Genomic DNA, 13404 nt, shown 5'->3' with positions numbered 1-13404 from the left:
ACTGATAACTCTCCCCTGCTATTCCTAGTGCCTATGCCATATTCTTCAACTACCTTGTCTCCAGCCTGCTCCTTGCCTACCTTGGAATTTATAGTCGCCCGCTCGACGCTGCGATATTTTCTTCCCGCCGATCAACTTGTCCAGGACCAGACTGAATTACATACTCCGCGATTTGTCATCTTGGAGTAGAAGCTCGAGAAATTCTCCTGGCGCTCTACAATTCTACGTGGGACACAGCAACTGTGCCTAATCACTGGAAGTGCAGTAGTCTTGTGGCTTTGCTAAAACCTGGGAAATGCCAGCATGATCTCTCACATTATCGGCCAATAGCCTTGGCAAGCTGTGTCGGTAAAGTGATGGAGCGGATGGTACTGAGCAGACTGGAATGGCTAGTCGAGAAAAGTGGTAGACTTCCTGATTTCATCAATGGATTCAGAAGAGGCCGATCATCCATTGACGGTGTGATCGACCTAGTATCTTCTGCTCAACAGGAAAAGAGACGCCGTCGTCTGGTATGCGCAATATTTCTGGACATCAAAAGTGCCTACGACAACGTCTTCCACCATTCGATTCTACAGGCGCTTGAGGATATTGGTGTTGGTGGCCGGATGTATGCATGGCTGCAGAGTTACCTCAGTGGCCGCACCATTTTCATGTCCACTTCGGATGGCGAGACTGATAGACATGAAGTTCGCAGGGGTGTTCCGCAGGGTGGTGTCCTTAGCCCAGTATTGTTCAATATGATACTGGTGGGCCTTGCAGACGAGCTACCTGAAACAGCGCGTATCAGTACGTACGCGGATGATATCTATATTTGGTCATCCGGGGTCACACGTCCACAAGTGCGTGCAAGGCTTCAACGTGCGGTTACCATAACGGCGAAGTACTTGCGCCGTAGAGGCCTGCAACTCTCAACAACTAAGTGTGCAGTCATGGCATTTACGCGCAAATCGATGTCAAATTATCCAATCTTTGTCGACGGAACGGCGCTTCCTTTAGTCACCCACCACAGATTTCTTGGCGTGATAATAGACCGCAGTCTTTCTTGGACCAAACATGTTACTGCGCTTAGGGCTAAACTGACTAACTTCATACACGTTCTTCGTGTAATATCAGGACTGAGATGGGGCCCCTCTGAGCGAAGTTTGCTCCAACTGTACCAGGCACTTTTTGTGGGCTACATACGCTACAGCATGCCTGTGTTATCTAACATGGGGTCATCTTGTATACGCACGCTGGAGAGCCTTCAGGCTCAAGCACTACGGCTATGTCTTGGCTTGCCACGCTGCACGTCAACTAAGGGCACAATAGCGGAAGTACGGGTTTGTCCTATCGACATATACAGGTCTTGTGAACCTGTGCGAACCTATCTTCGCCTGCTAACCAGACACTCACACCATCCACTGTCAACGCTTCCAAGCATCAACCTTAACTGTGCTTTTTCTAAAGCTATTGCATGTCACGCAAGCATTGTACCTGCAAGATTCCAGGCAACCGACATCCCCGCGACACCTCCATGGACATTGCCAAGACCACTAGTGAGGCTTCAGATACCCGGAATTAGAAAGAAATCTCACGTTTCCTCCATTGGCTTGAAGCAGCTCACCCTGTCCCATATATTTACTTTATATAGTGGGACTGTACAAGTATATACCGATGGTTCGGTCACGCCATCTGCCACAACGGCCGCATATGTCATCCCACAACTTGGGATTACTCAACGATTTCGATTAGACCACAAATCGACATCTACGGCTGCGGAACTTGCGGGAATACGGGAGGCTGTCCGTTTTATGAGAACGCAGACACCCCATAAATGGACAATATTGTGCGATGCCAAATCAGCGCTACAGGCACTAAAATACTTTTAGAGCGCAGCTCTTTGGCGTCCGTTCCTGGGTTTCGCGTAGGCGTCGTCGTCGGCCTCGTAACCAGCTCCGCCCCCCTTTCATCCCCCCAGCGCTAGCAGCGATCGACTGATACCGCTGGATGCCGCTGACGCCGCTAGAGAGTCAAGATAACGTGACTGCATAGAACACCGTCGCCGCCATGCAGAAAGAGGAGGAAAGGGTCCCCCCCCCCTGTTCTTGTGTGGCGGATAGGGTGCTCTTCAGTTGCCGACGCGCCGGTTATTCGTTGTCCCTGAAACCAACTCCGCAGCTGGGGTTGACTCACTATCGGCGTCAGCGGCATCAGTCAGTCGCTGCTATCTCTTCCCTCCTCCCTTTATCGTGTTGTCCGCTTGCTGCGCGCGCTTCTGCCCCCATCGTTTGCCGCTGGGTGTACACGCCGCCCCCCTCCCCCCTCTTCCTGCGAGTCTCCGGTTGTCAAAGCGCCGGCTCGAACTTAGTTCCTTTCTTCGCTCCTCCTCCAATGCAACCCCTGTGCGGTGGCAATCAGAGAGCCAGATCGGTGGCGGCGGATCTGTATATGTGCACCGCCCGAGCCGAAATTGCCGCTGCCGTTCGCCCTGTGCGGTGGCAATCAGAGAGCCAGATCGGTGGCGGCTTGACATAAAGACAAACAGCAATTTCCTAACACTTATGCGGGACAACATCCCGTTCCTCTCGCTCGTAACGCGTCCCACGGCTGTGACAACCTCGCGAGGCACTTGTATACATCTCGTCTTTGAGAATCAAGAATTGGTGTACCAAGTCGAACATATATCAGTCTATTTCTCCGACCACAAAGCTTCCTTCATGACTGTCAAGAACTGTTAGTGGAGTCTTTGTTAAAGGAATACGTGTGAAAAATAAAAAAAAATTCTGTCATAGCGCATACATGTGTTGCTAGATTTCTTTGCCTCAATCTATCGAAAAGGTGAAACAGCTTATTTGCTGCGCTCACATTTCGCATTAGGAAGTAACGTAATCGTCGGCAATTTTTTAAACAAAGGACCATACTATCTGCTCGTGCTGGAAATCGTCGAACTTTATCACAGTGCCGAGTTAAGCGGCCACGTTATCACCTTTCAATGGGTGCCTAGCCATTGTGGTGTTTTTGGTAATGAACTCGCTGACAGTGAGGCAAGATCGGCTTCCTCTTCCTCTGATGAAGTACGGATTGCCTACTCGCGACCTGACACCAACTCCATGATCAAGGCACTCATGCAGGACCTTACAAAGGCTTACAGAGCCCACTCTGATAACATTCACAGACGTCTACATATGATTGACCCAGACGGTAAATTCTGTTTGCCCCCGAAGCTTACACGGAGCAAAACATCATTGCTACACAGGATTCAGCTCGGCGTTGCTTTCACCCGTCGCTATGCACACCTCATCGGCCAATCGAACAGCCCTGATTGTGTACACTTCCAGGTGCCCGAAACACCGCAACACGTACTGTGCGACTGCCCAGCATATATGCTGGAGCGAAGGACGTTAGACAGTTTCTTAGCCAGCGTTGGCAGGCAACTACTGTCGGAGGAAGCTATCCTCGGCCCATGGCCTGACACTGCAATTTCAATGCGTGCAACAAAAGTATTGTTGGAGTTTCTGCAGGACACCAAGCTCGACGAGCGGCTCTAGCGAGGCAACTGTCTCATGTACATAAGCACTCACCACTTCTCTTGTCATCATCATCCATTCCAATACTTTCACTCCCCTTCCCTCTTCCCCAGTGCAGAGTAGCAGACTAGAGCGCACTAGCTCAGGTCGACCTCTCTGTCTTTCCTATCAATAAATTCTATTCATTCATTCATTATAGTCGCCCATCAGTATAGTGTATTTTGCTTTCACTCTACCCATCGCCGATTCCACGTCTTCATAGAAGCTTTCGACTTCCTGGTCATCATGACTGGAAGTAGGGGCGTAGACCTGCACAACCTCCATTTTGTACCTCTTATTAAATTTCACAAGACCTGCCCCCTCTCGTTAATGCTATAGAATTCCTGCATGTTACCAGCTATATTCTTATTAATCAGGAATCCGACTCCTAGTTCTCGTTGTCTCCGCTAAGCCCCGGTAGCACAGGACGTGCCCGCTTTTTAGCACTGTATATGCTTCTTTTCGCCTCCTAACTTCACTGAGCCCTATTATATCCTATTTACTGCCCTCTAATTCCTCCAGTAGCACTGCTAGACTTGTCTCACTAGATAACGTTCTAGCGTTAAACGTTGCCAGGTTCATATTACAATGGCGGCCTGTCCGGGAGTCGCAAGGTATCCTTCCGCAATGGTATCATATACTCAGTGTACACCTATGATTCACGTATGGCGATAGGTGTGTGAACAAGTTTCAAACGAAGCTATGGATAGCTTTGGGTGAAGCCTAATTAGAGTTTTCTGCATGGTGGTGACTTCCAGCGCTCAAAAAGTTACTGTGAAATACGTTTTTTTCTTTTTCATTGGTTATGCTAACTCTCAGTGTATATGGCACATTTGCATAGAATCGAAACATATTTTCACATATTTATATGTATCGTTCCCAAAGAGATAACGATCCATACCGAGATGCTTAAGTCCTGATACTTAATCTGCAGTCTATGCAACAGCCAGCCTATACAAACGCAATATGTCCATAACACATGCGCAAGTTCAATTTTAGTTTCAACTTGCTGAACCTTGCTATGACATAGATACTAGTGAGAACAAAGCTAACAAAAAAAGTTGGCACAGGGCAGCACTATGTCCTGTCCCAAATATTTTCCGTTAGCTTTGTTCGCTCTAGTAACTATGTCACCGCAGTTGCATCAACACCAAATAGCCCAACTCTCGTCCTTGATTACTCAGCTGGACTTTCTTGAACAGCATTGCGACAGTGTAGACTTCGTTCTTTCTCAATTTGACGCATGAAATACCTTGGCGTGAGCAAAGCACCTGCAGTCGAGCATGGAGACAAGCGCCAAGAGACCACTTCTAGCGTTGTTTGCGAGCGTAAACGCGGGACCTCGCTTCATGTGTGCAGCATGCGTATGTCCACAGCCTGCCACGCATCTAACCTGCAGTTACGCCTGTTACGACATTTCGTGCCACTGAGAAAGATACTCTTAAGCAAGACGTTTGCGTGTTCTGTTGCTTGGATGATGATCCGTAACCGCTATTATCCACATGCGGTACAATCCGACGTCGCACGCATCCAAGCGCCACCATAGATAGCCCTCCCTGTAGGAGTCACTTCGAGAGCTCGCACGCAAGCACGTCGCAGACAATGTGCTTAAAAGTGACGAGCGAATGCAATTGTTTTGCAGATCCCTTGTTTGCGTCAGTGCTCGAGAAATGCTTACCCGACAAATGCTAAGCAGTGTTTGCGCTTCTCTGCCACCAAAAGTGAACGAACGCTAGAAGCCTATGCCTAGCTTGATAGAGTCACACAAATATTAGAATAAAAAAAGAGAATTTGCAGACCAATGTTAGATTCATTGACGTAAGCATTGGATAAAATATTGCAAGCAACAGCTGCGCGTGTGCTCGCATGGGCTTTCAGCTTTGCCGCAGTGGTTCTTTTTAGAAATTTTTCCACATTAAGGACCTTGACTCTCAGTCTGAGTGCGAAGGCCCCTTCGCAAGTGACTTTGCGTGAATTATTTTGGTTGCTGCTCAGTCCCAGCAGCCAGTGTTTTACCACGACACTGCAGGCCAATGCTACTAGCGACTGACGCAGATGTCCTAGCCAATTTTAGCCACGGCCTAATACTACGTCCTTGTACTTTATAGCAGAACGCGACTAAGTTTACCTTGCGGCTCAGCATATAGAGAAAGTCACCCAGTTCTTTATCCTGCATAATTTCACGATCACTCGACTATTTAATCAACGTTGGAAGCCTCACATTCAAAAATATTTCGAATTCCGAAGCTGCTTTGTTGCACAAAACGTTTTACTGCTTACTTTATAACTCCCTACGAGTACGCAATAATATTTTTTTTAGTTATTTAAAAAGCACCTGAAATATTTTGAACAAAATCCGAGGACACCTTAGCAGTTCTTTCGAGTTGTGAAAGTTGTGAATGCGAAAGCACTGATGTCCAATTGAGCACCGCAGAGGGGTCCTTCGAGTTCTAAAACTCCTTGCGGGCAAGCGAGCGCGTTGAGACGCTTGGCGCGTTTTGATTTGGCTTTATCACAGCACAGCTATAGCGCAGGCGAGGTTCTGTGTGGACAAGGAAGGCGCGGATCACACAGGATTCAGAGAGCAAAGGCGAGGGTGAAGTGGTATCGCGTCGATGCCCTGTCTCCTTGCGCAACACCTGGTGCGTTATCGATGCAGCAGGTTTCGATCGCTCTGCTCTGTCGAGGCGCTCTAGTGACCTGGCGTCGCAGCTAATGGAAATTTACCTACCGTTTCGCTGCTACAGACGACAGACGCCGCCTTTTTCGCTCAATGTGCCATTGGACGGTTTCGCATCAAAACACTTGGCTTTATCTCTGCGCGACAGTCGCATTGCTCTCAGATGTACCAAGTAAGAGAGACAGAACACAAGCAAAGGTGAAAGGTAATGGACGTTTACAGACATACGTCTGGTTGGCTAACCTACACGTGGGAACGGAAGGGAAAGAAAGATTGAAAGAGAGAGAAGAGAAGCACAAGGGAGAAATTTCACGCGCACAGTAGCAGACATAGGGTTTAAGTAAGCGTATTCTAGAGTTACTTGATTTTAAGTAAGTCATTAAATTACGAACACCTTTCTGGGGAGATAATAGGTGATGTTTTGCACTATGCACGATCATTGCCTCTGTAAATTGTCGCCCTTTACCGCTACTTTTCGAATGCTACTATCAAATACTACTAATAAACCTTCAACTCCTACCGCTATCGCTGCAGTAGTTCATAGCTATTACGGCTGCTTAGCATGTGTCAGGGTAGGGACGATTTCAGGTTCTTCGGGGTGCTGATCGCTGCTGATTGACTTCAGCGACACAAACGATGTCTATCGCTGGTGTGATTTCCGCAGCCAACGCCTGCCACTGTTAGCCAACGCCTCTAATAATAATGTGTTTGGCGGAAAGAAACTTGTGGTAAATTCTATTTATGTGGGATCCCCGCACAGTCTCCAATTTTTTTCTGAACGTCTCCACTGACTCGCTTGCACTATCGTGCCTCAATGGCATTATGATAAATGTTCTGCCTTAATTTTCCTTCAGTTCAGGCACTCTCGTTAAACAAATTATATATATATATATATATATATATATATATATATATATATATATATATATATATATATATATATATATATATATATTGCTATCGTTACGCTTGGCAAAGTGTAAAAAAGAGAACATTGCCTAATGAGTAGAGCATTAGGATTGTGTGCTGCGGAAACCGAGTTCCAAGCCAACCATTGGAAATGTATCTTCTTCGTATGCAGGCACGCGCAAATGTCACTGTCAAGGTCATCATCATCATCATCATCATCATCAGCAGCAGCAGCAGCAGCAGCAGCAGCAGCAGCAGCAGCCTTTTTACAGGGAAGCATTCTTATAGTATTGTTACAGGGCCATCTACAGTAAGGAAGCGGCTGCAAGCATTCAGCAAAGTGCTTAAATTGTATCTAATCACGCACACAGCATACAGGACCGCATGTCGAAAACTAATCTTCAATGGCTCATACCCCCATGAGCAATGGCTCATACCCCCATAATTAAGGAAAAAATGCAATGGCTCACAGTCCCGTAAGGTTCATGGCTACTCACTTTGCGTGAATTAGCTGCGATGACACTACCCCTGTTGTCGTTGTCCGTGATTTCAATGTGGATGTGTCGGTACCGAAAAGGTAGTGCCTTACGCGTTCCGTTTGTAAACCGGAACGTACCTTTCGTCGCGATGACCACCCATCAAGACAATAAATGAGTTCGCGCCATTGTTCAAAATTATGTGTCACCTCCGTGTCATGTGCTAAAAGCTTCGCTGGTCAACCACCTTCACAGAGTGGAATCGCTCATGATTTTTTTTATGTTCACTGCAAGGCGAAGGCCTCTACCTCCGATCTCCAATTGCCCCTGTCTTGCACCGACTGATTCCAACTTGCACCGGCACATTTCATAATTTCATCACCTCACCTAGTTTTCTGGCGTCCTCGACTGCGCTTCCCTGCAACTTGGCACCCATTCTATAACTCTAATGGCCGATCGGCTAACCACCCAACGCATTACATGGCCTGCGCAGCTCCATTTTTTCTCTTAATGTCCGTTAGAATATCGCCTATCCCCGTTTTCTATCTCATCCACACCGCTCTCTTCTTGTCTGTTAACGTTACGCCTAACATTCTTCTTTCCATCCCTCTTTGCAGGGTCCTTATCTTGTTCTCGAGCTTCTTTGTCAACCTCCAAGTTTCTGTCTCATATGTTAGCACCGGTAGAACTTAGTGATTGTAGACCTTTCTTTTCGATGATAGTGGTAGGCTTGCAGTCAGGATCTGGCGATGTCTGCCATATGCACACCAAGCCATTTTTGTTGTTCTGTAAATTTCCTTCTCATGATCAGGGTCCCCTATGAGTAATTATTCTAGATGAACGTACTCCTTTACCATAAATGACTAGAAATATACAAACCGCTAAGTGAAGAGAAGCGCCAATGAAAGCTATCACTTTAAAATAAAAGCAATGGCTTGAGTTGCCCAGTTCTGATTTGAAGTTTATTGGAAATACCACAAAGAATGTTGCCATACCTTCTCTTCTACCTGCACCACTAACCGAGACGTCACGGATGACTGCGGCAGTTCCCATAAGGCTTCAAATTTTGCTTAGCAGATGTGATTTCCCTGGTGCTTCAACTTCGCTATGAGAACAAGTGCTCTAAAGCGAATAAATAAAACGACGATTAGTGAATCTTTTTTACCAACCTTCTTGGAGATCGCGATTTGTCACGGTAATAACGTCCACCGCTTCGGAGTATCCACCTGAACGTGGCGAAATTGGCTATGTACTTCATGCAACTTTCTAAAAAATTTTTCGACACATATCGTACAGGTATATGGTATGCACCATCTGAACTACCCAGCCCTTTTTATTAAGCGCAAAGTGTGAGTTGAGTATTTTGTTATGCATAGCTTATTTATTGCTGAAATTTTTATTCTTATAAACTCGTACGGCCTACCCAGAAATTTGGGACATTGGTCCTGCGGCTATCTGTCGAAGTTCATTGCAAATACCAGCGTAACTCAGACTGTGACATTAGCAGAAATGATATTTCAAGCGATCACCAGAAGTTCAACAACTTTCATTTAGCAACGTCAAAAGCCCTTCCAATACCGTGCATAATTGCAGCCCTTAATCGTGAATTACTTGCCGCGTTATAGGAGCGTCTAATTCCTGACCCAAGCATCTGCTTACCCAACAAAGTGCCGTAAGTACACATGTTATTAAAAGGGCATACCCTAACGGTGTCGCTGGTTGAAAGTTGTTAGAATTCGGGCGGCCTTCTGAACTACTACTTTTGGAAAAATCTGCCCACTGAGTCGCGCTGTTGTGCTGCGCTGAAGCTCGGCACATAGCCGAAAGGGCAATGTCCAAAAGTCCTGCAACGGAGCATTAAGGCATTGAATTGAAATGTAAGAATACAAGCTAAGGCTCTACTTGACGCAGGTTGATCTTTGTGACACCTCACTGTGGTTTAATAAAAAGTGAAGAGCAAAGAATTGTTGGCGCCTCGCGCACACCATAGGACGCTGAGCAACGTCAGCGATTGCGCTGCAGAAGAATAGCGATTGGCCTGCGGCATTTTTATTCATCTAGTTCTCGTCACCGCTTAAGAATGGTGGGCAGTAAAGCAATGAAGCGCACGCCAATCACTACATCGCGCCGGACCTGCAATGATTAGCGGGACTACGTCAAATGCAATGTTTCCATTTGCATACGTCACGTATCCAATGGAAACCACCTTCACCTGACATGGCGGCACCTGGCCTGCCTAGGCATGCTCGCTTCAGGCCGAATCGGTAGCTGTTTCTACTGCGCTTGCCTTCTCCACCGGAATTGAATGCATGCTTTCGCTACGCTTTATCTCCCCTTGGCAGCAAACTTAGGGCATTATCTCGGCGGTATTCTTGATTGGTTCATGATATTGAGGGATGAAGGACTATCCAATGGTCACGCACAGACAGCTGGCAATCTCAGCGCAGCGACAAAACGTGGAAAGACAATGTGCAGCGACAGAGGGCGCCACCGTTATACTGCAAAGAAATCGGTATCTTTTGAGCCTTGTTGCTGCACACGACACGCACTTGCCATTGCCTTAGATTGGCGTGATTTCAGGCAACTACGCCAGCACAAATGCTCTTCATTCAGGCATCAGCGCTATAACAGGTCAAATCGGTTTTATAAGTACTTCATGAGGCTATGCGCATCCTACATATGGGAGTGTTTGGTGGTTAAACATGATTTTCCTTGCTTCAGCAACATGTCTGACAACCCTACAAGCCTCTGTCATCTCCGATGATTTCACTGACGGCAAATAATTCAATGGAGCTCGCAGATGCCGCGTTAACTCAAATTCTTTCTGAAACCACAAAGTAAAAAGATTTCCTAATGTAGATGATCCATAAAAACGCAGAAAAGCATTAAAAATCCCTATCGGTCTACGCTAGCAATATGCACTGTCTACTTATGAATCATTGGTGCATTCTTTTATAAAAATGCACCAATGAGTGCATAGAAGACCAAAATTGAAATATCCATCCCGATTACGTTTAAGCGCCGAATATTTTTAATTCATAATTTCTTACCGTACTTGAGTTCCGTGTTCGCCTTAGAAGAAGTACGGTAACTAGGTGGACGAATCGGTAAATCTACATGTTTACTTATAGCGGGAACGAACCAACCGGTACAAAGACAAAGACCCTACATAAGCACTGACTCACGACTGGAAGTTTATTTCTTACAATATATAAACGTGCTTGAAAGAAATAAACTGTCCATCGCGAGTCAACGCTCGCGTTGCCTCTTTTTTTTTTCTCCCTATTGGTTTGTTCGCGCTGCAAGTAAGTACGCCCTAAAAGAAACTTAGGGTGCTTCTTTTTCGGCTGCTGCATATATCAAATCCAGCCTTATTATTCCTTGGTTATTGTGATTGCCTACACGAACTTATCAACACATTTATTTCGCCAACCACTGCTGTAGTAAGCATAAGGTGATAAGCTACGTTATCTTTCACATCCTTATCGGCTTAAGATTGTTGTAAGGGTAGATAGTGCAAACATAGGTGGTACTCTTGGTGATGAAAATGTGCTGTCAAACTGGGCTCTGCAAGAACGTAGCTAATACAGCTCATTAAATTCAGTTAATGTGTTACAAATGTAGCGTTAAGCTTTGCCAGTGTCGTGGTGAATGGCATATCTGCTGACTTTCGGCTATGTTTAATAGGCACATTAACCGGTTAATACACTGCATAAATTGGGACTTGTATTGCCTCATTTTGACCAAGTCACAGCCGGTAAAAAGCAACAATTTCGTACTACAAACAACTTGGAGCTATAATTGAGGGAAATGCGGGTTCTGCACTTTACACGCATAGGTGAGTAAACAATCCGAAGCGAAATTTTCATACCACTCAAGTTTATAAAATTCAGCTTCTATAATAATGCACTGCCTCTTCTGTGTCCCGTGTTTCCGGAAACACTAAACTTACCATAATAAAAAAATTTACCTAATAGGTTCCGCAACCTCCCTATGATGTTTTTCAATTCGAACTAAAGACACTTAAACTTAGGGGTAATGCTTGCTAATCTTAGCATTGTGTGAGATGTAAAGGTGAAAGAAAGAGGCAAATAGTGCTGACCACAATAAAATAAGTGGGCAGTTAGTGCTGATTAAACAGAAAGCTAACGGTGTTCGAAAATAGCACGCCAACCTGTTCCTCTTCAGGAGACCGGTGAAAGAATTAGGGCAATTGCCCATTAATAAATGCCCCGTCGTAGACCAGCCGTAAAGGTGCATAATTTCAACCATCATGCAACATTACCCGAAATAACCATATAATTATTAAATAATGTCGGCGCTCATACACTATGACAAAAGAACTTGTTGACTTTCGCTAGAATGTGCGACCTAGAAGAAACACCACATGATGCTTATTATCAACGAAAGAGGTATTCTATGAAGATAGGTAATGGCTAACCATTCACGATAGAACATACACCATAAAGGACTCGTTATTGGCCAACTAAACAGAAGTTTCATGTTAGTCCTAATAACTTCATTATTATCCACGTTACGTGTGCGATGAGCATATTGTAAAGAGGTAGTTTTACATCTCCTTGAGCGAGAAGACAGAGAGAGATAAAAGATATGAGAAAGGCAGGGGGTTTAGCAGGAAGATGGATATGCAGTTTGCTACCCTGCAGTGGAGAAAGTGTAAGGGGAGACGGAAAGATCATTTAAAAATGCACGCACATCAAAAGAGAGGAGGAGGAAGCTCCTGCGTTCCCTTGTGTGTGTTTCTTCAGTGAGAAAATGTAGTATTAACAGCTGAAGCTGATTCGGTAATTTTTATCATATACTAAAGTGTCTTTCCCAGGTAGCAGAAGCAAACCCTAATACGGCTCATGAAAGCGCTGCACTCTATAGTGAATTTTAAATGTAAGGTTATTTTAGAGCGCAGCTCTTAGGCGCCCATTCCTGTGTTGAGCGTCGGTCTCGGCGTAGCCAAGCGAACGAGCACAGCGACGGATCAAAGAGCGAACGTCCAGGTTCTGAATAACTGAATACCAGGTTCTGAATCCAGGTCTCTGAATACCTCCTGTAAACCCGCTGTGAATAGCATTGGAGAGATCGTATCTCCCAGCCTGTCGCCTTTCTTTATTGGGATTTTGTTGCTTTCCTTATGGAGGACTACGGTGGCTGTGAAGCCGCTATAGATATCCTTTAGTATTTACACATACGGCTCGTCTACACCCTGATTCCGTAATGCCTCCATGACTGCTGAGGTTTCGACTGAATCAAACGCTTTCTCGTTATCAATGAAAGCTATGTATAAGCGTTCGTTATATTCCGCACATTTCACTATCACCTGATTGATAGTGTGAATATAGTCTATTGTTGAGTAGCCTTTACGGAATCCTGCCTGGTCCTTTGGTTGACAGAAGCCTCAGGTATTGCTGAGTCCATTTTCGATTACCTTAGTAAATACTTTGCAGGCAACGGACAGTAAGCTGATCGGTCTATAATTTTTCAAGTCTTTGGCGACTCCTTTCTTATGGATTAGGATTATGTTAGCGTTCTTCCAAGATTCCGGTACACTCGAAGTCATGAGGCATTGCGTATACAGGGAGGCCAGTTTTTCTAGAGCAATCTGCCCAGCATCCTTCAACAAATCTGCTGTTACCTGATCCTCCCCAGCTGCCTTCTGCCTTTGCATAGCTCCCAAGGCTTTCTTGACTTCCTCAGCCGTTGCTTGTGGAATTTCAAATTCCTCTAGACTATTCTCTCTTCCATTATGGTCGTGGGTGCCCCTGGTACTGTATCAATC

This window comes from Dermacentor variabilis, chromosome 6, assembly GCF_050947875.1.
Source record: "Dermacentor variabilis isolate Ectoservices chromosome 6, ASM5094787v1, whole genome shotgun sequence".
In the NCBI taxonomy this organism is placed as follows: Eukaryota; Metazoa; Arthropoda; class Arachnida; order Ixodida; family Ixodidae; genus Dermacentor; species Dermacentor variabilis.
This window is presented reverse-complemented; position numbering follows the sequence as displayed.